At 47.1% G+C, this 20,791-nt stretch overlaps 1 protein-coding gene and 1 pseudogene across 1 annotated transcript in view; both read left to right on the forward strand.

Moving 5' to 3' along the window:
* The window catches only part of LOC126527489 (uncharacterized), a 108,682-nt gene that overhangs the window by 43,797 nt on the left and 44,094 nt on the right, over positions 1 to 20,791 (forward strand). The gene's annotated exons all lie outside the window — the stretch shown is intronic.
* On the forward strand, positions 19,929 to 20,108 carry LOC126527546 (U2 spliceosomal RNA; annotated as a pseudogene).

Here is a 20,791-nt window from a genome sequence, read left to right on the forward strand (position 1 = left end):
TGGTGGTTGGTGTGGTGGTAGTGGTGATATTGCTGCAGGTGGGGTTAGCCTGGCATACCTGGCCGGCGATTGCTCCGCCTGACATATTTGGCGCAGAAGGTCAAGTGATATGAAGTCATTTTGAATAAGGCGGAGTGCATAAAAGCCACAGAACCTAGAAACAAATGCACCGACAATTCAGTGAATTTCTTTCTTTAGAGGTGTATCTTAAAACGTGCCAATTATACAGTCCGCGTCATCTGGACAAAAATGCTGTATTTGCTGGACCGCTTTTAACACCGATCATATCAGGAACAGTGTGAACTGTACTGTCGTATCGACAGCATTTCATTATGTTTGCGTGCAAAACATAACTTTCCAATCTCGAGCTTTGTCAACATATCGCTCCGCGGGGCCAGGGTTTAGTGACTAGTCGTCGCTTAGCCGAGGTTCAGTCACATGCCGTCTTGCCTTGCCGCCTTCCCGTCTCCTCTCTAATCTTATGTGCTTTTCGCTTCACTAATCGTGTACCAACTTGTCCAGATGAAACCGTCGCGTAATAACTCGCTAGATGCGCCGGCTAGCAAGCGGCAGACGGCGCGGTCGACGACCACAGCGCCACCGCTGCAAGGCACGCCGGCCGACCTGAAACGAGCGATGGACCGAACGTTTGGTTCTGTGCGTCAGAAGCTCCCAGCCATGGCCGGGCCGTGTGTGCGCGCGGTCCTTTTGCTATGGACACGCACTTTTTTTACGCGTCTTTTGGGCCGGAGTCCCCCTCGCCGCCGAATGAATATGAGCAGCGCCCGCAGCTCAAGCAACACGCTCGCCCGCTAAGGAATTTACGACTGGTCTCTCCTTTTGGGCGACCACGGCTATTTTGTATACAGCTCGGCCTGTTCCGTCGTTTGCGCATGCGCGCCGAGCGGCTTTCGAAGCGTCCTGGACAGACGTCCGGCCTGTTAACGACTGGGCCGCGGAATATAAAGAGGGAGGAGGGGAAGAAGAGGAGGAGGGCCGGCAGGGGGGGGGGGGGGGAGAAGAAGTAGGAAAGCAAATATTTGACGTTACGCTCGCGTTCGGTATAAGCGAACAGAGCGCTCTTTACGGCGATCGCTGAAAGCACGGCTGCGTGCGCGATTCCCCGTAAACGCGGGTTGATGACGTCGCCTCTGACTTCCGCGAGACGCCGGCAACGACACGTGACTTTCACAGGCGGAACGCGCCAGCGGCACGAATGTTGAGCGCGATGCAAAAGCCCGTGCAGCGTACAAATGCTGTATAACACCGTTCTCAGCTGTTAAAAACTCGTGGTTGGCCGACGTTCTAGTTGTTTCATAATTGAACTGCCTTACTTGACCAACGGTTTCTTTCTTTAATCAGTGCCTATTGTGATTGCCGATGCTTTTGTAGTTTTATCATTGACTATCGTGATTGCATGGTCGGTATGTCCGTTGTCCTTTTTGATTGATTGTAATGATTGGCAAGTGATTTCGTTTGCTTTGTCACTGCTTGTCGTGATTTACCGGTAATTTTGTAATTTTATTGTCGACTATTGCGACCGGTAGGTGCATTCATTGCTTTTTTTTTTCATTTCTACAACAAGGGGGCTTTTACAAGTTGGTAAGTCCTTATGATTTACGCATGGCGCGTACAAAGGCGAGACACAAAAGAAAGAAAAGCATGCGCACACACAGGGTGAATGTGTGCCTTTCAACTTCACTGACAGATCGTAACAAAATACACAGTGACATAAATGTACAGGAGCTGATCCAAACATGTAAAGATAGAGAAAAAGAGACGGCGGAATTGAGAGACTGCTGAATCGCAGCCGAATTTCCAGCGAAGCTGTGCTGTACAACGCTTTCGAGCACTTGTTAAGAAAGCTTTACAAAGGCAGTAATTCGCCCACACACATTTTACTTCGCCAGAAAATTGGCTATAATGTGTCCCACGCCAATTTTATTTAAATCTGAGCTCTGTTGCGATCACAGTTCTCGCAGGACAGTGGGGATAAACTCCGCGTTGTTCCTAACACAGGCGTACGTAATATACTGCTAAGGCCTTTCAGTGCCCACTCTTTAAACTTCGTCCGCACATTACCCATGACCTGCCCGTATTCTTAAACGAACGTAAGACACGGTGCTTCTTTTAGTTTGTCAAGGGCGCTGGGGAAACCGAATACGACCTTAGAACAACTCACAAAAGATAGAAAAGAAAAGTAAGGATCAGTAATTATTTGCAACGCTTCTAATTAAGCCAGGAACGAGAAAAGTCTCGCCACACAGTACACGTAACAGTCTTGCACAGTCATTTGTACAGTTGTTTTAGGACTTTGGGAAACATTGCAGATAAGGGTAGTACGACACTCTAATATGCTTGAGTTAATAACTTTATGCAAAGGTTGCAATAAACCTAAACTGATTAAGCATTTATTCCTGGTCACTCACAACGTGCTTCTTACCTCAACGCAATATAAGCAACGTGACTTACTTTATAAATGACAAGACCGAGAAATAGCAACTACATGCATTGTATAACACATGAAAACATTTAGAGAAGACGATCTTTCAGTAAATGATTTCAAAGCACATAATCAGCGTAGATACTTCAAAGTTTCGGTTCACGTCACCCACAGAGTGGCCCCTAATTCTTCTAAATATGACATCTGTGAGAATTTTAGTCCTCCAAGAGAAGCGTGGAAACTTTGTAAACGTTCCATTTAATGCCTCCAAATGAGCTGAGAAGGAGTATTTAGCAATTTTTATTTAACCCCTAAGTACATACTCACTTCAAAATTTTCTTGCATATCGAACTTAACGTTCCCTACGTTTTCCTAAAAAATATACCCTACGTGAGTGATACAGAGTTTTCAAAAAACCGTGAAAACAAGCCTACAACTTTTTCAGAAAAGACGGTGGTAATAGCTGCAAGCGGTGCCTCCTACGTACGAATGCTAATAAACGCAAGATAATGCGAAGTTGACAATTCATATAAACGACACGGAAATAAACTAGAAATGTATGTCAGTAAATAAACGAGGAAATATGCACGGAGAAAATATATCACGAAAAGATAAATTACAATCGAGGGGCAGGTAGATAAAGACAAAGGAAAACGAAATTGTACAAATAAATTCAGTAGGCAAGTAATGTAAAGTATCTCGTTATATCAATGGAACTGTAAAAATTGTGCGCTCATGAAAGTTAGGGAGATAGAGATCAGCGAGGAACACATATGTGTACAGACGGTGAGCAACTTTTCTTTTGTGCCTTGTCATTGGGCGCGCGTGGTACGCAGAAGATTTTATCACTGACTGTCGTGATTGGTCGGCGCACATCAATCAATCAATCAATCAATCAATCAATCAATGAATCAATCAATCAATCAATCAAGTAAACAATGAATGAATGAATGAATGAATGAATGAATGAATGAATGAATGAATGAATGAATGAATGAATGAGACCGAAGACGATGCAGAGACTAGAAGTGGTGGAATGCAAGCGTTTTTGAAGCGCCGTAGTGACGTTCGAATTGTATTGTGTAGTTCACCTGTTGCAGATGTTCAAAATTATTGGTTGCCTGCTCCGATCACGTTTCTACCCAACACGAAAAAGAATGCGTGTAACTGCCGTGGCATGGTTGCGAAACGATTCTCGTAACATTGTTCTTGCGCAATGTTGCGAGGAAATGTTATCAAAAAAGGGGAGATTCGCAACTTCCTGGTCCAGTCATTCTGTCGCTGCAAATGCGTTTAAATGTATCTTTCTGCTGTGCCCATACTTATGTGCCTGCGATGCTTTAGCTGTCGACAGCGACTCATACATGGGTCTACACGTTTCATCACGTAATTAGTGACAATTACTTGTTTTTTTCCTAATTGATATAACTGCTCCACATTCCTGTACGTATTACGCGGAACATTATTTGACATAGTTCAACGTGGAGCCATGTCTAAGTATGCGGGATATCGTCCCACAAACGTTAACACGACTCCAGGTAGAGGTGTGTGAACCCATGTTTCAGGTAGAAGTCACAGGTATCACAGGTATGCAAAACACTGCTCCTGTCATCGTTGCCTATTGACTGAAATACGTTTACACATGTTTATTGTGATGCGTATCTAAAACGCAAAAGAAAGGTTATTCTACTCAACGCTCTTCTATTTATGAAAGTAAAAAAAAAAACATTTTGTTCGAATTTTCCAGTCATAGCTAGAGCCTAAATGGAGCAAGATTAAGAGTGCACAAACCTCTAAAGATCGACCAAGCATGCAAATGCACCCATCAAAGCAATCTGATCTGTTGACAGCTCCTGATCCCCATACATTGTAAATCGAAAAAAGAAGTTTAGGAAAATGACGTTGTAGATCTATGACTAGGCCCTGCTTATTGATTACATTGCTTTACCTGAGGCAATGCAAGTCGAGTTGCGTAAGCATGGGTTAAGAAGGATCCCTGCAGTTTCCAAAACATAGAAAACAGTCGTTTATGGCGCAGTCATCGCAGTCTTTTCTTAAATTTAAAAGAGGATAGGCTTCATTGACTCTTTCGTCATGTTTTGTGGTCGGTGGTCGGAAGTTGGACTTTCCCCTCCGATACAAGTGCGCTGACGGCCACGTCTGTAACTGAAAGCCAACTATTGCAGCTCTTGAAACGCATGTGCTGTCCACCCAAAGTGTGCAAGTGTACTGCTTAAAGGCTCTGTTCTCTCCGGAATTACGCGAATAAACAACAAACGCTACCTAAATATCATCACTGCAAGAAATATACTCCGCCAAGCTCACCATTACTTTAATAAAACGAATAGTTTTCTTGAAGCCTTTGCCTATTCGGTTACGTTGACAATTATCGCCGATGGCCTCTGCACAATTATTTTACAGCAAAGCTGTTAGCCTCTCGCTGGTCGGAATTTTTGTGTCCGTCTGTGAGCGGAAATTATCGCCATAAGCAATAGCTCGTCCCCCTCATAATTGCAGAGGCTACAAGCACTCAGAAAACTGAAGGCAACAGTGCATACATTCATTAGAACCATGCATACAACGTACAGAATAGCGTACGTCTCCATAAAAAACAAGCTCAAAACAAGCATCTATCATCATCAGCAATGGCTCATATCCCCGTAAGCAAGCAAAAATGCAATGGCTCACACTCCCGTAAGCAATGGATCATCCCCCCGTAGAAGTTTATTGACTGGAAAAGGCAGAAATATCCGCCGGAGATGGGAGCATCTGGCCTGTTACTCTGGGCAAGGGAAGGGGAAGAGGAGAAGAAAAAGTGTCACAATGGGGAATGATGACGGGAGAAACGAGATGAAAGAACGCATCCCATAAGTGCTACTATCACAAGCGCAACTCCAGGCCCGTGTCGCCTAAGAAACGTGAAAAAGCACGCACTGCCTCTATCGTCTGCCAGCTCTCCGGCCATGCGCCTAGTAAGAAGTCCTCCGATAGCGGTCTGCTGTCTGAATGCCTTAAGGCAGCTGCCAGTGTCAGTCTTTCGCGCGCATACACATACCCCCGTAAGCAAGCAAAAAATACAATGGGTAATACGCCCGTAAGGCAGAGGCTACAAGCACTCAGCAAAATGAAACGAGTACTGCATACATTCATAGAAATCACTCACACAACGCACAGAACAGCGTACCTTTCAAAAAGAACAAGCTCAAAACAAGCATCCGAACCATAAATAAAGCATTGCATACCCCCTTCAGCAGTTGTAGAGGTGGTTTTGCAACAACTTCGCTGGACGTCGACTTCCTTCCTTCAACTTTCCCGCTGCTGCTCATCACTGCTGTCTTCACGAATAGTCCACACACAGAAACCGCGCCCATATATTTAGTGGCCCTACTTGTGATCGTTCGTGCTACTTTTCCACGCCGTTGTCGACATACTGTCGTTGTCATTCTAGCGTCGACGTACCTCTGTTGACACGCCATCGTCGTCGCAGCACTGTCATCCCTGCTCGCTGCTGGACATACAGTGTTGCACGATTCACCGGTAGCGGACACAATGCAAATTATCAACGAATATAGTGTGAGTCGTGGCGGCCCGTGGAAGCAGGTGATACACGTAAGCGCGGACATGAGCTCCAACACGAACGCGCCATCCTGTCATGCCATCGTTGTGTCATTTTATCACCTTTATGCAATGAGAATTCCTTTTTAATGCGAAAGCGTCAAATGGCCATTTGAGCGGAAAAGCTGTCTGTCGTCTGGAACAGCGAAACGGCGCCTAAATTCCCATTGGCTGCTGCGACGCCACGTCACGAGCAGAATGGGCGAAAGGGTATACTTGCTGTTTCGTTAGCGCACCAGGTGTTGCGTGAGGGGAAGAGGGTATCGCCGGGACGCCACGTCACCCTCATTCTCGCTCTCGGAAGCCGACGCGCGGTCCGTATCTCTCTTTCTCTCTCTCTCTCTCTCTTTCTCTCACCCCCGCTGGGTTTAGCTGCTGCGCGCGCCTGCTGGCCTCGGTGACCGCTGCTGCTTCCTCGGTCTCTCGTCGCGCAGGACGTCAGTGGCACGCGGCGTTGGCACCGAAGGCTACTGCTGCTTGCTAGCTCGGGCAGCACATACCGCTATGGTACATTACTCGTATAGTGCAAAAATTGAAGGACCGCTCTGCGGTGTTCAATTGGACATTAATGCTTTCGCTTAGCTGTCCTCGAGTGTTTTGTCAAGTCATAGTCATCCTGCCTTCATCTTTGTCGCGGTCACTGCCTTGTCAGAGCACAGTCATCAAGCCTCCATCTTCAAGCCATCGTCGTCATCGTGCCTTTGTCATCATTGTATTGTCACAGAGTCGCCGTCGTTCCATCGTCGTCATGCTTTTGTCGAAACGCCGTCGTCGTCATTCCACCTTAGTAATTCCATTGTCGTCCTATAGCGTAGTCTACGTGCTGTCGTCGCCATACCTTTGTAATCTTTCAGCATCATCATCCAATTACCGCCATGCCGTCGTCGTCATAACATCATCATCATTCCAGCATCGGCCTCACTTAGTCGTCATCCCTAGTCGTCATGCCACTGTCGTCATGAAGACACCGTTATGACGTCGTGGTCGTAAAATAAACATAAATTATGTTGTTCTACGTGCCAAAACCACGATCTCATTATGAGGCACGCCGCAGTGGGCAACTACGGAATAATTTGGAACCACCTGGGGTTCTTTAACGTGTACCTTAGTCTGAGTTCACGGGTGTTTTCGCATTCCGCCCCCATCGAAATGCGGCAGCCGTGGCTGGGATTCGATCCCGCGACCTCGTGTGCTTAGCAGCCCAACACCATAGCCACTAAGCAACCACAGCGGGTAGTCGTGGTCGTTCCGTCGCTCTAATTTTGACGTAGTTATTCCAGTTTCATCAAGTCATTGTCGTCATACAGTACTTTTCATTCCGTCGTGGAGTTTCCATCGTCGTCATGCGTGGCATACGCATGGTCGAGCACGAGAAGCTTATGTTGGAAGGGTGTAGGTTTGGGTGTTTTGGTTATTCATCGTAATGCAGAAAACAGCGCAGTAAGGACTGATACGATCACGACCGGGTGAGGTGGGTCTTCACCGCAAGAATTGGGAAACGACGACGAAGCCTGACATCATGATGTTGAAAAAAAAGTAGAAAAGAATGTATTCACTTCATTGGTACATCTTGTGACTCTCCCGACTCTCGAGCGGCTCTGATTAACACGGGAGCCAGGACGTACTTAAGTAACCCCTTAAGGTATTGTGTTCCTCGCTGTTGCCTTGGGGAACCTGTGAAAGTTTTAGTGCTTTCGCCAGGTTCTGTCGTCAACAACCTCCTGGCCTTCGGTTTGTCTGCTCTTCGTCCTTTACTTTGTGTCAGCTCGGGGAATAAAAGGGGTGATGCTGTTTCGGAGAAGAGGGCAATTACCTGGACATGGGGACGCCCGCTTGAACGCTTCACAGACTTGACAGGTCGATGTCCGGGCTTACCGTAACAGCCTTTTCTTGGGACAAGGCAAATCACCTTGTCACGGGAACGTACGCCTGAATGTCTCTCACACTTTACAGGTCGATCATAAGAGGACAAAGAACAAGTCTAGACATGCCGTCGGCGCTTGTCCTGTATCGACTTGCCCTTTATTCTTACTGCGATATGTTTACTGTATTACGAAGTTCGTGTTGAGCGAGGTGGTTACCAGTGTTAATGTGTTTAACTGAGTCATGTGGTCTCTACTTGCAAATGATCGCTAAGCACGAACAGCGTTATTCACAAACGTCAACGAAAGCTTCTCTTAAATCAATTCTCACAGAGCGTGGGAAGTTTCTTTTTTTCCATTGAGGAAAAGAGGGGGAGGGGAGGGGCTGAAAGAAACGCGAAATGTGTCGCCAGTCTACGAAGCCGTGTTCCATTGTCTATTGTTTCAGCACACTGGCATAAGCGCTAGTTTGTAGACCACGGAAAGGAAATAACACCTTCTTGTTCATAAGCACACTGTTGATTAGATGTGGCACTGAATGTTTTGAAATGATTGGCGTTTGAAATGATGCGGGAATAAGTGCAGGATGAAAAACACCATTACATGATATGTACTACAACTTGAACATGATAATTACATAGTAGGTCACTGGAAAAAAGAACTACATATAGAAGCAAGCAAAATCATCGATTCAGCGATGGTATTTCGCAACATATATGAATGTAGCATGAAACGCAAACATAACTTCAACATGAATAATAGTGTGAAGTAGGTGGCTGGAGAAGAAGAAAGAAAAAAAGAGTACGTATACCAGAAAGGAAAAGAAAATAGCAGCTGTTAAACGTTTTTATTCCATAGAAACGCCAAAAATGCTGACTGAAGCGTTGATGGCTGAGTTTGAGCTAGCGTGGGTATACGGTGCAGCTGGAGGTGTGAACAAAAAATTGATTTGGCCCGCTGCGAATGTGACGGCAGCTTCATCGCGATTTCGTGACGTCACCCACAGCAGCTTGTCCGCATAAACGTATACATACACACGGTAGACGTAAAGCGAAGAGCAAGCGTGTCGCAAACGCGCCGAGATTCTCGCCTATATACGCGCGCGCTCCCTCATCTCGAAATGCCGGCGAGCTTACTATGAGGTTTGTCGCTGCCTGCCTCCATCCGGGCCCGTGCAGGGCAATTAACGCGACGACTTGGGAAAACAGCTGCCCGCGCCACTTTACGGCTCGCGTGTGTATACCTTCTTCTTCTTCTTCCCTCGACTTCCTCGCGTGCTTGCTGTATAACCCTTTGCCAAAAGCAGGAGCCCTTTCCTTCGGCCCCTCCGCCGCGCACCCCCACGGCACCCGAGCCCGTTCTCGAAACCACGTAGCGTATTCCTTCCATCGCGCTGGCGGCGATGGCGGGCGTGCCAGGCCCCCGGCCGCGAAGCTGGAGGAACGCAGCTGCTCGCTCTGTGCCGTCGCACCGTTCTTGCAACACCGCGTATACCCGCGCGTGAGGCGCGTCAACGCCTTCTTCCGCGCAGCCGTTTGCACCCGCGGGTCTCTTTTTCGCGGCTATCCTCACGCGCGAGTGTCCAAGGTGTGACGCACACTCCCACGGGGTCGGGAGAGAGGGATAGGAGAGAAAGGAAGGGCAGAGGGGTCAACCAGACGTGCCTCCGATTTGCCACCCTAGGCAGGGGTGAGGGGTGGGGCGGAGGCGAAAAGGGGGAAACAAAGAGAGCAGGAAAGAAGGAAGAACCTAAAGAAAGAAAGAAAGGAAGGAAGGAAGAAAGAAAGAAAGAAAGAAAGAAAGAAAGAAAGAAAGAAAGAAAGAAAGAAAGAAACAAACAAACAAACAAAGAAGGGAGAGGGCACAAAAGGGTCGCCTCATCCGGATGTGCACATCGACACTACAGTTGGTCATTTAGGTCTGTAGACCTCGGTAAATCCGGCAATTCGCATGTCGTTTTCTGAACGTGACAATTTGCTTTTGCGTCATTCGGTTGCGTCGAACAGGCTGTGGAGTCCGTGTAGATATTAAGGACCGCTTTGCTGTGGTCGATTACATTAGCACGGATCTCACACATGTTTCGTCAACTCTTCCATCAGCCGATCAACTATTCAACGAGCGGCAAGCATGGTGGCGGGAAGTGTGCACTTCTTAGGGCACTTCCTAAAAAGACAGGAAAACACCGCATGCAGCAGGTAGAGATAGAGCGAAGGCAAGAATATGTATTATGCGGGCGCACAGCCTGCCTTTTGAAGGCAACCACGGCCGGTATAATGTAATTGTTCCATTGACTCGATTCGATTCCTTTTTTTTTTTTTGTCCTCAGCCGCTTACTGTGGCTGAGGACAAAAATCACGGGGATAACGTTGAAGGAACAGCCGCTTGGACCACTGACGAAGCGCGAAAAGTAAAATAATTGGGATAGAATCGTTGCATTACCCCGGCCCACGTGTGGTCAACAGGCAATGAAACCAAGGATAACAGAGGGTTAGATAAATGTTTGTTCACTGAAATGTAGAACTAATAATTAAACAAAATGGGTCTAGAAGCCGAAGAAAAGCCAAGTTGCACACTGTTAGCAGCCGAATTCACGACCTACGCACGACACTCTCGAGTTCTTTCCAAATGAGCTACGGCGACGGCTGTCTTGCCGTGTAGATTTAGAGTATCTGTGTGTGCATGCACCAAACATAGCCGCGGAGGCGTTCCACGTTCGGTACCGCAGGCGCCATCTGATGCACTGGCTAACACTCCCAGGGCTAGGTTTAGCGAATGTTGAACAAATACCCCAGAAAGCGGACGAGGGAAACAGCCACCGTCGTAGCACAGTTGGTAGAGCATCGCACGCGTCGTGCAAGCTTGTGGGTTCGTCTCCCAGCTGCGGCAAGTAGTCGTTTCTTCAACTTCCCTTCTGCTTTCCCTTCATATTTCGGCGTTTACAACGTCGTGCGTGTTTCCAGTCTACAAGGGAGCGATCTACGCCGGAAGTAAAGCACGTTCTTTGTCACCGCCAAAGCTTCGACTCTCAACGATATGCGACTGCGTACTTGCCTTAGCCTTTCAGTGGCGCGAAACGATTGCCCTTCGCTTGCCCTTGGCACAGCTTTAGGGCACTTAGATGACAGGACTTTCTCAGAAGATAAGACCTTTGGACCGTGGCCTCGTGCTTCTGCGATGTATAAAGCCGCAAAAGTGGTGCTGCGACTCTCGAAATGGCCCAACCTCTTTTACTGCTTGTGATTGGCTCAACGATGAACTCCTGATTGTGTGTGAATAGCGCTAAGTGTGAACTTCTCTCTTCCTTCTCATCTTTTAGTCGCCTTCCGAGTGCAGGGTAGCCCCAGTACAGGGTAGCCTGCCAGGCTCAGCCTGGTTAACATCCCTGCCTTTCTCTGATGACCTCTCTCTCTCTCTCTCTATCTATCTCTCTCTCTCTCTCTCTCTCTCAGCCGCTTAAACGAAGGACTATTCTCGGGAGCAAATATCCTGGCTGAAGAACTCTAATATGTGCAAGACCTCTAAAGTGCTACTAGGCTTCTTGAAGGCAACTGGGCTAGACGAATGCTTGTGACTATACACGAGGTTGAACATTCATGTGCGAGTTTTCGCTCACTGATTCTACTGGTTCCTTCTGATCTTTCTTTCCCAGTTCCCCACGTGGCATGGTGGGTGTCTGCGTGGCATTGAACACCACGTAGACGCTGAGAACGGTGGTGTCTGTGCATTTATTTTGGAGTCCGCAGCAGGAAATTCCTCGGTTAATCCGGCTCTTCGCTTAATTCAAACGCACTGAAAAGAGCCGGCGAAAAATCGTACATCGTGATGAAAAGAAAACTCGTTTAGCTTGAATTCGAAAGCCTGTCGCGTCGGTTAGTTTAGCCTCTTAGGATCGTCCCCTCATTCGCACAGCGGTTACTAAAACCCTTAATACACAATAAATTCAGCAGATGGCGTTCCAGCTTTCCTAGGCGTGAAGTTGTTGTACTTTTATCATTCCTTCCGCCTGTGAAGACATCCCTTCCCGCTAGATTCGTGTTGTCTCACCTCCCCCCACCCCCCACCCCCCATATTCAGCAGCCCGCTTCATCCGTTCGGCTTGGCGTCGCCTGGCAACAAAGGGCACTGTCCATCGAGGTCAAGGAAGAGGCTCTTCAGCATGTTAGGAAGATGACGTCAGCAGGTAACAGATCGGCCAGAACTACAGTGCAAGAAGAAGGCCTACTTGCGGCGCTAATAGCGAAGGTGGGCGAAAAGTCTTAAAGCCTACAGACAGGATCAAGTTGACAACATGACTAAAGCAACTCCATGATTGAGTAGCGTTTCAAGAGCAAGAAGCAAGCGTACAGTACAGACTACTTGAAGCAATAGAAACAAATATCAAATTGGTTCTTTTTGGCGCCATTTGTTAATTCGACCTTTGGGATGATTCGACCAGATCTTGCAGTCCCGCAAGGTTCAAATCATCGGGAGTCGACTGTACCGTAAAGGGGGACAGTCATGTTAAGCGCATCGCAAGGCAGTTCTTGACAAAATTGCGGTGTCCACTGTGAGGGTATGCTAGTGTCGCAGTAAGTGAGTTGATAGAAATCCCTGCGCGTCGACAAATCGTTAAAACATTTTTTTTTCTCTCTTTTTGGAACATCTGTGACAATGTCTGTAAGTGCGTGTACGCTCTCGTCTTTCTTTGTGGCATGCCACTTCATTCATAATTCACGTAAACGGAGCATACTTAAACCGTTTTTATCCGGTTATGTCGGCTCAAAAGAGAAAGTAAGCAATAAATGATGGGCCTGTCACACCTGAGCGTAGCCGGTGCCCAGGAAGACTTACAGGAATACGTGTCGTCGCCCTGTCCCGCCAGCTGACACGAGCCTTTCGCGTCGTCGAAATTGTCTTGGCAGACACTGCGGGCCAATGTGTCGAAGTGTGCAGAGGCTGTTCTATGTTGCTTCCGGCGGAGCTCTACCCCACGCGACCGTGGAATAGAGCTCTCTATAGGCTGTTGCTGCATTTGTCCTTTTTTTATTATTTTGCCCGAGAAAGAAATAAACGGGAAGAAGGAAAGAAAGTCTCCTGCACGGCGGGTGTCCTTGCCTTACCGCCTAGACGGCGGCGACGGCGGCTTCCTTTCGCGATGAAAGGAACGATTCCAGTCGGCAACTACGGCTGCGACAGACGGGCCGTGACGACGGCCTCCAACGGGAGAGAAACGCCTCTCTCGCCGCATCCTCTCCGCTCTTCTTGCGCGTGACCCGTCGAGGTAGCGCAGTTGCTATATAAGAGAGAGAGAGAGAGAAGTGACAAGGAAAAGGCAAGGAGGTTCACCATGCTGAGCTCGGTTGGCTACCCTGCGCTGGGGAAGGTGGAAAGGGGAAGTGAAAGTTGAGAAGGAGGAGAGAAGGAAAAGGTTCCCAGCATGCACGCACACATATGCATGAGCATCCGATGTACAGTCAGTCACAGCTCTACGTGACAGTCGAAAATTAAATTATCGGGTTTTACGTGCCAAAACCAAGATCTGATTATGAGGCGCGCAGTAGTGGGGGACTACGGAATAATTTATGCGACAATCACGCTGCTGATAGCGGGGTCCCTATAGTTGGACTCCCGCCAGCAACGATCATGTTTCTATACAGAGAACGCAGTGTCAAAAAATTATCAACGCTAGCTCATTGCTCGGCTAGTTGGTTCTAGATAGACAAGACAGACCTTTCCTGTCCTTGTCTCACCTCTTGTCCTGGTCTCACTTCGCCTTGCTACGCGTCTTATTAACACCGTAGCAAAAAAAAAAAAAAAAATTATTGCAAATCAATCCACACGCGTTCACGCCGCAAAGCAGCTTGTGGACTGTATGGTATACTCCGTGCAGTGAATGGCTACGGATTAATTTATACCACCTGTGGAATTCGTTAACGTGCTAAACCATGTGTAACGTCGTCGGTTTTAAATGTACTATTCTTTTTTTCGCATTCGGGTCGTTTCGGGACTGGAGAAGTCCTCCGAACTTGCTCAGTTGACGTCGATTTCTATAGAATGTATCGTATTTTTTCTTCATGAATAAACCCGCAACGAAACCGGCGTGTAAGCGCTTCGAAAGCCCGTGACGTCAGAGAACGAGCTGGTGCAGCAATTTCACGGTGGCGTCGCGCCTATCATCTCTTGGTTTTCGAGTCTGCCCTGGTTTACGAAGCCCCCTTTCATAGTATAACAGTGACCGTTTTGCTATTGCAGAAACGTAGTTTACTGATGCAGCCTAATTTATTACCATTGTTTAGTATCCACTTAAAGAACCCCAAGCAGGTGAAATGTATGCGAAGCCGCCTCACTATCTGATAGCCGGCCGGGTGCATTTATGCTTCGTGTCTATTTCTCGCTTGACTCGTTTGTGTCTTCGTAGGGCTACGTTCGAAATATTCGTAGTTATATATCAGTGACTTGAACGGGCACCAAATAAAAATTCAGCTTTTTTTTTTATTGCGAAAGACAGTTAAAAACTGAAAATGAGTCGATAGCGTTCATTCCTTTGTCACGCTTTGGTTCAATCACTGAAGGGTATCAAAAGAAATAGTAATAATATACGAGTAGGTCACCCTGTGATCGAACCTCTGATCCGTGGGTTTCAAGCAAAACTGTTCAGACCAATACGCCGTGGCCACCTTCTTTTTTTTTTTTTTGGGGCGGGGGAGGTAGGGGTGTAGGGGGGTTTAAATGCAGAGGACCCATAATTTCTGCGAAAAGACAGGTTCACAGGACATTGGAGGTTTCAAGTGATCAACAGTGGAAGAACAAGGACTGTCACTGAAGCCAACGTTTCGACAAGGTTGACTCGTCTCAGTCAGGGCGTAGAGAAGACCCCTTGTCGAAACGTTGGCTACGGTGACAGCCCCTTTGTTCCACCACTGGTGACAAACTCTTGCGGGTGGCATTAATCGACAACCGAGCTAGCGAGGGTCTCTGCATAGCGCCACAGACTCACAGAGAGAGCCCCGTAAAAGTTAACTTTAATCCCCGGCGCATGCTGCTCAGGCGCTGGGCGCGGTTTACAGAAAACACTACAATGACGGTAAGGACACAACTCAGCGCTGAAGTCAGTTTGATTATATACATCCTTAGATTGGGCGATCATTCGACTGAAATGCCTTGCTGTGGGTATCACAGGTTCGTCGTTATACGGTCAAACATGTTTCCAACGCGCTATGCGTTCCCATGTGTAAAAACAAAACAAAAAAACCCCGAATACATATGAAACGGTACAGTGTTGGCGCCAGGTATCATAGGAAATGAAAATTTCGATGAAGGACATCTTGAAGAATTCGTCTATGCTTAAGCAAAATGGCACCTTGAAACTTATAAGCCTATGTTCAATGCTTTCGGGTTCGTCGAAAAGGCAAAAAAATAAAAAAAAAACGAACGATAGGCGATTTTTACATATTTGTTGCTCGTTTCAATCATCACAATACACTCACGGGCAGTAGGAGAAGATTCACAAGCCAAGCTACGCGGAGGCCAATATAGGGAATCAAAACTTTTCCAGGTTAGCCAGCTGATCGATCCATTCAGGAGGTTCTAATAGTGCGCGATACGCTTCTCGCTCATAAACAATATGCTCTGTAAAGTTCTTTCTGACCGTTAGGACATCATCAACATCATCATCATTATCATCATCATCATCATCATCAACAACGTGCCGGACAGACATTCTGGCTTTCCCAGATGATGTAGAGACTCGGGACCACGATCATGTCATACGGGGTCCGACAGAAACTCAATTTTGTGTTGGATTTCTGGCAGGTCTTTCTTGAGCTGAGTTGTAATATACCACAGTGCAATACCAGGTCCCAGTAATCGACGTATGCATATTCGACTATTTCATGTTTTCTGAGCAATACGTACCTTGTCATCCAGGAGAAATGAACAGCCCTTTATCGTCCTTAAATCTTTACTTGCAGAGCGTTTTCACGAAGTATAAGAAAAAGCTTTTATGTTGGGTTTTATTGGCATCGCTTTTACTGTTTTGAGTACATCGTGCTCGCTCGCGCCAGGCGCCTCCGGACATCTAATATGTGCAATGTTAAACTAAAGACCTCGAAGAGTTTTATTAATTAAGATACACTGTTTCCGCCGTAAATAAGGCACGCAGTCGTGCTACAGTGCTTGCTGTGCACTTGGCGTTTTATATAAGGGAGTGGTGCTGTCAGTTTTCTCTCTCTCTTTCATTTTTTTTTGGTGCTAAGGAAAGCGTGGACGATTACTGTATAGGAGAAGCGTCTTCCAAGACTGAAAGGGCCGGGGCAGTAAAGTGGGCTTAATTACTTGCTTAGACTTCGCCTAATTGTGTCCATTGAAATAGCTCATTTCAAGAGGCTTAATGACGCGGTGGTAATTTTTATAACCTTCGGTTTCCGGGCTTCTAAATTACACGGTGACTTAGTAATTTTGAAGTTCGTGGCACTTCACTTGCCTTCGTCTGCAACGAACGCCATTTGCAGACAGCAGCCATGCGTGAAGAAAGAAAAGAACAAACAAACAAACAAACAAACAAACAAACAAACAAAAGAAGTAGAATACGAAAAAGAAACGAAATAGAAGAAAAGAGATGATACCGCTCAGGATGAGATCAAAGAAACCGCCACCGCGTGCCAGCTAAGGCGGCGAACGGCCTCTTAAGGAGAGCTACAACCACTTGGAAGAAACTCTGCAAAATGAAGTGTTGTCGTTTACTGCATGTGTCTGCGTGTGTGTATGTGTATGTGTGTTGTGTGTGTGTGCCTGTGCTCGCATGCGTATACCATGCATGAACTCCCTATGCGAGAGGTAAGTTCCGAGTGTGCGGGTTCTCTCTAATTTTTATGCTGTGCGCAGGTTTCTTTGTTTAAGTAGGTTTCCGTCTAGTTGGCTGCATAGACGTGCGAATGACACTCTTGCTCCCCGCGTCTGCGAGGTATGCTTGCCCATTCGTGTTGTCCACTTCTCCTGTGTCCTGTCTGCACGCCTCACCTTTTCTTACATAATGTTTGCCCGTCGTCCTCGACTGGTGTCGTGAAACTTTTGCTCGGCATTGTGGTTGAAAATGTTTTTATCGGTAAAAATTATACGCAGTATAATAGGTGGGTTCGATTCTTCGTAGCACTTTCCACCAGCTTGAACGTTACGGGAGTGCGCTTAATATTTTCTCATTTCCGACTAGCGTCAACTCGATACGAGACTCGCAAAGCTGTGCTAGAATATTTATCAACCACAGGGCACGGCTCTCGTCTGTATATAGTGCTCATAACCCTGTGTTTGATTTGTTGGGGTGTACATCTGCGACCTCTCTATGTAGGATGTTTATGTTTACAACCGCAAGAAGAGCAGCAAAATAATAATAATAATAATAATAATAATAATAACGAAGTTGGACTTGCAACCATTGTTTACCACTCAACTACACACCGGAGTGAGGGAGCATTAGTTGACGTCACAAGGTTGTCGGTGCGGTGACCTCTTGCTGCGTACTCGGTTTATTTGAGCACATCTCTGGTCATCCTGCACCTTCTGTGTCATTGTAGCGCAAGAGAAGGCGTGAGCGCTTAATATTCGGGTTGTGCGCCTCCGTGTGCAGGTCTGGCTGTTTTGCGCGCTCTGCATTTTGACGGGAGTCGCCCGTATTGTTCACGACGATGTTGTCTATTTGTGCGCACTGCGGTCTGTGACGTGGTGGGCCAGACGAACGACGTCCCACTTGCCGGCGAGGAGGCTGGCTTGTCTGAGCACGAGGGTGCACTGAATTTCGTGGCGTTTACGGAGATGTGAGACACAAGATTATTTTCTTCGATGCACCAAAGCGAAAAAAAAAAAGGAGAAGAAGGCATCATCTGCCGATACAAGTTACCGCACGCACAGGCACAACGCATCATATATTTATTGCCATTTTACATAGTCGAAGATTGCCGGTCATCATGTCATCAATGCCGCCGTATTCCTCCAAAAAACTGTAACTGTTCCTGTAACTCCCTCATCGGCACGACTTAAACGCAGAAGTTGCAAAAAAAAGAGAGAGAGAACAGCCACCCATTTATTGCTTTGTGCACACATTTCACAGGTTCTCAGTGGAGCATGACATGAATTAGAAGAGAGAGAGAGAAAGAGAGTACTTAAGAAAGTTACCTATTCCATATCCATGCACTGAGTGCCATTGTAACATTGATGAAAGAAATATTACTGCAAGAAAAAAAAAGCACATGTAATCATAAACATTGATAGCTTTGTAACATTGACGACAAGAACTTTACAACGAAAAATAACAACACCATAAACATATTGTCACACAAATAGCATTTAAACTGACAGGCACCCGTGTAGACGGAATAAATGGCTGATTAAATTTGAAGCCTTTGTTTGACCGTTTAAGAATGAAAAAAGAATGTATCGGAAAACGATTTTAAGACGGCAGCCTCGACGGTCTGAAACTGATATATTGGTATAATACTCCTAGGCGCTTGCTTTTTATGGTATTCCTTAAAATTCATACTTCTGCGGCCACAAGTAGATGTCTTCATTCGTTTATTATAACAGAACAGTGGATGTTATCTTTTATTTTACGGGAATTGTACCTTTCAGTTTTTGTTTTCAGCACTTGACTAAAATGTTTGCGGCTGGCCAAGAATCGCTCAAGAGACGGTGGTTAAGTGGTCTGACGACGGCAATGACGATAACAATATAGGTGATATAACGGCAGGATGATGACAATTACAGCGTGACAACGAATTCGACGCCCACGATGGTACGACAACTGACAAGTCGCGATGCCGTGACCGATTGTCCCATGCGGCCACATTTTGTAAAGATCCGTTTCATTTTTCCTGGGCGATGTTTCGTAACCACCCATTTCACTGTTTTCCTGGCGCTCAATCATTGGCACCGACACTGCCACGACGCCGTTATCGCCGAAGTCGGCTGCGAGGTGTGACGAGTGAAAGTAAGGAAAATGAAATGGATCGTCACAAAACAGAAACCATGCAAAATGAAACGGACCGTTACAAAATAGGGCCCTCGAAAAATGAACGGATCGTCACAAAACAAGAGATATACGGAAGAAAAAAATGCCAAGGACACCTAAGCATTTTTTATGAGTTGTGAATGCGAAAGCATTATTGTCCACTTGAACGCCGCTGGACAGTCTTTAGAGTTTTGCGCCGCCATTAATGTACCATAGTTGTACGCGTGCTATACCCGAGCCAGCAAGCAGCACCAGCCTGCGGTACCAACGCCGCATGCCACCGACGCCCTGCACGACGAGATATCGAGGAAGCAGCAGCGGCCGCCCAGGTCGGAATGCGCGCGCAGCAGCTAAGCCCAGTGGGGTCGGGGGAGAGAGAGTGTGTGTGTGAGAGAGAGAGGGAGGGAGAGAGAGAGATACGGACCGTGCTCTGGCTTCCGAGGTCGAGACGGCTGCACTCGCACCGCCGCGCGTCACTCGACTGTCTCGCCGACGACAACCCGTCTCGTCCCGCGGCATCGCGTCGGCGTATTTGCTCCGTCGAGGTGACGTGGCGTCGCGGCGTTGCCCTCTCCCCTCACGCAACGTCATTTACGCCAGCTCTGCTCCGTCGATGCGCGCTCGTGACGTGGCGCCGCAGCCAATGGGAATTTAGGTGCCGTTTTGCTGCTACATACGACTGGCGGTTTTTTTAGCTCAAAGGGCCATCGGAGGCTTCTGCATAAAAAAGTAACTAAACAGACTTTTACAATGTCATGAGCCATTCCATGCACTCTGTGAAAGTGGATGACCAGCGAAGCTCTTTAGCACACGACGCAGAGGTGACAAAGAATTTTAAACAAAGGTACGAACTCATTTACCATGATCTTTATATACATTCGCGTGGGCGATGGGACAGCCGCCCCGAGGAGCCGGAGGAAACTAGACCCGCGTGACATTTCTACGGGACCGCCACCACAGGAGAGCGGAAGGAAAGTAGATACGCAAACGCTAGGAACGCTGACAAAGAGAGGGCGGTGTGAACGTAAACATGGCCGACGTGGGTCGAAGTGTAGTATCTGTTCTTATCAGCTTGGTATCTGATACGGGTTCTATTGGGACCCAAGATGTTAAACTTATTTTTGTAAGTCGGCGGAGTGCTTAAGGCCTGCTTCGCCTCCCCCACGGGGCTGCCCGGTATTGCACTATCTCCGGGATCGGCCCACGGTTTTTTCACACGCAGAAGAAAAGTGCACAGAACCCACAGAACCCTAGCCATAAAGAGCTTCGCTGTAAGAACGCCCCCGATAACTTTGGGAACACACAGCGTTTCCTTTCTTAGGTATTTATGCCGAAGTGTGATAATGGCACCTGCAGCAAGGCCCACCTAATGCCTGTAAGAGTTATACTAACACCTGTCCCTGCAAAAGAGCGGCAGCCATCTTCGTGTAGTAACGGTCTTCTATATTCAATTTAATTGCACGATGTGTATAGAGACAGTGGCAGTGGAACTGCCGCGGGTTCCGGCGTAAAATGGGACAACTGTCGCAGCTGGTGACGACACAAAAAAGATCACCAGCTATCATTGCATTGCAAGAAGCCGGAACAAACCCAAAATTACAGGGATACGAAACCTTCAATACCGAAGGTGAAAACTGGAAGGTCGCAACATTGGTGGACAAGAAAGTAACGGCGATATGTCACAAATCCATAGAAGGAACGGACATTCCGCATATAATAACAGAAATCACATATAAAGGCACCAGAGGAAAGAGCGCCTTCATAATTAATGTCTACAGCCCGCCGAGTCAGAAAAGAGCAACGTTCGACAAACTATTTCAAGAGGCAGCAACAATGGCGAAGGGGAGACCTCTCGTGATAGTTGGGGATTTTAATGCCAGGCACTCAAGCTGG

The sequence above is a fragment of the Dermacentor andersoni genome, chromosome 9 (genome assembly GCF_023375885.2).
Source record: "Dermacentor andersoni chromosome 9, qqDerAnde1_hic_scaffold, whole genome shotgun sequence".
NCBI lineage: Eukaryota > Metazoa > Arthropoda > Arachnida > Ixodida > Ixodidae > Dermacentor > Dermacentor andersoni.